This window comes from Dreissena polymorpha, chromosome 2 (assembly GCF_020536995.1).
Source record: "Dreissena polymorpha isolate Duluth1 chromosome 2, UMN_Dpol_1.0, whole genome shotgun sequence".
NCBI classification, from domain to species: domain Eukaryota; kingdom Metazoa; phylum Mollusca; class Bivalvia; order Myida; family Dreissenidae; genus Dreissena; species Dreissena polymorpha.
The window spans coordinates 54,010,147-54,014,707 of record NC_068356.1 but is presented as its reverse complement, the minus strand read 5'-3'; positions in this window follow the sequence as shown (position 1 = coordinate 54,014,707).

The following is a 4,561-nucleotide window of genomic DNA, read 5'->3' as shown; positions in this document are numbered from 1 at the left end:
ACAGGATAAGGCACGTTTCTTTTTAAATTGAATTGCCGCTTAAAGTGTACATTCTACTTTGTGTGCATCGTGCATTTAATATTGTGTAAATAGTGTTCTTGCTTTTTGTTGGTTCTGGAAATATCAGCATTATACAGTTTGAATCCAAGTTCTCTTTCGGAATATATGTGTCTGTCTCATAATCTTATGTTATTGTCCAGGCGAGTCGACACGCCATCAATGCACAATTGCCTGACGTCGTGCTCCGCAAACCAAACAGCGGAAGTTCCATATTACGCATGCGCGTACCTCTGCGAAGACCAGGTTCCGGAAAGTCCTCTAGCGAACATATGCCGAACGCCGTACTTCAGCGACAACCATTGGTACTTGCTCGATCTCGTCTAAACACCGTCCCTTTGTTGGATAACAACAACAAAAACAACAATAATAACAACATTAATAGTCGAGGTCCTCTTGGTAAAGTACATATTACTAGTCCAAGAACATCGAACAACGTGCATAGTAGTCAGAATAGCAACACACCAAACAACTTAAGCAACCATCCAGACAACAACTCAAACATCGTGACCTCATCTTTGGTAAACAAGCTCGGTAGCCTGCCAGACGTGATACACGTTGCACCATTGTCCGTCGTAAACACCGTCGCTGGTGAACCAAACACAAACGCCGTTCAAGCAGCGTCAACCGTTAATACCGTCGCTGGAATACCAAATGGAATCGTCGCAAATTCGAGCACTGATCCATTCTTTCACGAATTAGTCCACGAATTAGTGAATATTCTGGATCCCTCAAGTTTAATCCACACCCATCCCGGTAACGCAGCTGTTCAAACACAAGGAATGACCAGTTTGTCCCAGGGTCACACTCTGGGACATCATCACGCTGTACCATCCCAGTCCGTCTTTGGTCCAGTCCAAATGTTAGCTTCTAATGCCGTTCCGGTCAGCAACTTTCACGCTCAGATGGGGTTTGCGCACGCGCATACCGGGATGTTTGGTGGGCCATTAGGAGTTCACCCGTGGTTGATGGATCCGTCTTTTAGACAGGAAATGATGTTCGGCGACACTACGGACCCACCGGAGCCGGTTCATACAACGACGGCGGCCCCTAACCTGGTAACCACGTCCAAGCATCCCAGCGTTGTGACAACCCCCACAACACTGACAGTGTTGCCCGTTGCCATAACAACCGAGGAGGCGGTGGCAAGCCCGTCTGTTATAATGGAAACCAGCACTACAGTTGAAAACTTGCAACCGGTCGAAAGCGCAAATGCTGTCTCGAAAGCGAAATCAAAATTAATCGTGGAGAAACCTCTAAGCCTAAAACCAGAAGAGCAGAACAATACCATGGTAAAGGTAGAGGTCGCTAAGCCGCAGGCCAACAAACAAGCACCCATCAATAACGATAATGTGAAGGTAGAGGTCGCTGACACGCAGATCAACAAGCAAACCTCCTTCAGGACTGACACAGTAAAGGCAGAGGTCGCTAACACACACGTCAACAAACAAACACCCATCAATGAGGACTCGGTTAAAGTAGCGGTCGCTAACATGCCGATCAGCAAGCAAACTCCCATCAAGGCCGACACGGTTAAAGAAGTGGTCGCTAACACGCAGGGCAACGAGAAAATGGTGACTGATATCGAAGGGATGTTGTCGAACTCTCAACTGGACAAGACGACGGTGATTGCAGCCATAAAGCTCGTTGCTAGACAGCTGGGGGAACTTCCGGCTGCGTTGCAGACCATTGCGGGGCAGCTGGGAATCACACTTGAGTCGGCTGCCGTCACTACGCCCGCCACCAGGCATGAGACGCTGCCGTCCATTGAGCAGCTTGGTATCTGGGCTGGCGCCACTACCGGAAATGTCTCCCGGAGGGAGATCGTAGAGCAGCTGAAGGGCGCCACGCGTGGAGTGGTCGTGTATCCGCCGACCACCCAGGCAACAAGACAAGCTGCTAATCCAGATGTACCGACATTAATAGTCGAGACAATCGTTTTGGGATCGAAACATGAAAACAAGACACACGTGAATGTTACTAAGCCACTTCCGGTCGCCGCCGCGCAAATTCAACCATATCCTGCACAACCGGAAGTATACCAAACGCTAAGAACTATTCTGGATCACAACCCGAGAGCTCTGATGAAAGTGATTGCCGAGGCGCCAACTGTGCGCGGGACACCATCAGACAACCCCGAGGTATCTGTACATAGTCTGGTAGACGGGCCCGGTGCAGGGGTTCAGGACTTGAAGGCCATACTAAACAACATGTCCAAACACGCAACCGGAAGTCAGTCAGTTGAGACGTATATTCATCTTTCGCCGTATACGACAGTTTCAAGCGTTGCATCGGAGGTAATAAAGAACACTCAAATACCGGTTTTAAAATCGATGACCACGGTAGAACTTTCTGTACCACAGCCCACAGTTATAATTCCAAAATTAGCGAATTTTGAAGGTGTCCCCGTAAAAATTACCGATATCTCTGTGGAGAAAACAACGTCCAATGACCCAAGCGGCGTGGGGACCATACTAAATGAGAAAACGGGGACCATTGCTTCCTCTTCTGGGAAACACGAGGCGCTAATTTCGGAAAAACTGTCCAATCCGGAGTTCGTAGCCGCTTTGAAACGCGTGCTCACCAGAATGCTTGCCGAAAACGCAACTCTTCCATCTGTGACGTCACGTGGCGATGTGATGACGCAAACGTCTACGTTGATAACTACGTCACTCCCCCTGATAACGACAACGGAGGAAATAGAGCTGGAAGACGTTCTCACAGTGACACCTACAAACATACCGACCACGCCGGAACCGTGAAACTTTCCTTGATATCCCGAGAGTTTTAAGTCCAAATTTAAAGTTTATCATAAAAGCCTCGTTCTGTGAAAATGGGGCTCAATGCATGGACATTAGGTGTCGTCCTATTCCACACAGGCTTATCATGGATTAAACAATCCGCCTAAACAGTATTTTCGTTTAGATGAAATTTCTTTAAACGGAAAATTCCATAAAGCGTAGTGTGGTCCCTGATTAGCCTGTGCAGTCATGCATTAAGCCAAGTTTTCCAAGGACGAGACTCACATGTTGTAATTTAAAAAAAGATGTATAACAAACATTATTCGTGAAAGCAAACAAATACCATGTATTGTTTGGGTCAGAAAGTTCATGGTCCCGTCTTATAAAGTTTCGACATCATTTGCTGTTTAAAAATGTATTGTTACACTCAGTCTGTTCCAAAACTCCATGACGAGTCACACATTCTCATGATACATATAGAAATAATGATCAATGATCAATTATGAGTCATGCTCTGTGAAAAGGTGGTTTAATGCATGTGCGTAAAGTGTCGTTCCAGATTAGGCTGTGCAGTCCGAACAGGCTAATCAGGGACGATATTTTTCGATTTTATGATATTTTCTGTTTAAGAAAATCTCTTCTTAGCAAAAATCTAGTAAAGGCGGAAAGTGTCGTCCCTGATTAGCCTGTGTGGACTGCACAGACTAATCTGGAACGACACTTTACGCACATGCATTCTAAAATGTGTGGTTGTTAGCAAAGTTGTCGCAATCTGAATGTGTCAGAAGAAGGTTAAGAAGACCCATAGTGTTCTTTTCATTTTATTGTTATTTATTATTATTTATGATTTCCATCATTTCATTATCATTTTACCTAAAGCTGCGTTATGTTTATTATACGTTTTGATAGTCTGTGGCTTTTAATTTTAGACCGACCTTATTACGAATAAATAATTATATTTTAAGTATTCAACTTGATGGCAAACAAAGAAAAAAGATCGTAATATATTTTTATTGAACAATATTGTTCATTCTGCCATAAATTCCTACATTTAAACGTGTAATTTTAAACACTATATTCCTACATTTGAATGTGCATTTAATTAAGAAAGCCATCCAATTTACGATATGTTTCGATTCGAAACCATAATGGCATTCAAACATTACGCAATTCCTTTTGCAAACATATATATATATATATATATATATATATATATATATATATATATATATATATATATATACGAAGAAAGTATTGATTCTCGACCTGGGAAAACTGGGCTTAATGCATGTGCATAAAGTTTCGTCCAAGATTAATCTGTATAATCCGCACGGGCTGACCAGTGACGTGACTTTTCGCCTTCGTGGGATTTTCATAAAAAAAATACTTCATATAAACACAAAAATAAAAAAGCAGAAAGTGTCGTTCCTGATTAACCTGTGCGTTCACAGGCTTATATGGGACGACCATTTACGCACATGCATTAAGCCCTGTTTTCCGGAACGCAGCTCAAATGGTACAAAAGGGTTAACTTGATAAGCTGTCAAACATGTATACGAAATGTCTACTTGCACGTGTTATTTTATGATATCATGGACTAAGTATATATCAATACAAATAAACATAATTAGTCTTCGTTTTTTTACCTGCTGAACGCAAACATTCTGACAGCTGATATATAATCAAACTTAGACAGGTAATGCTTTTCTGTTTCACATTTTTTAAGTGTTTGTTATTAAAACCGTGACCGCGACCGTCTTGAC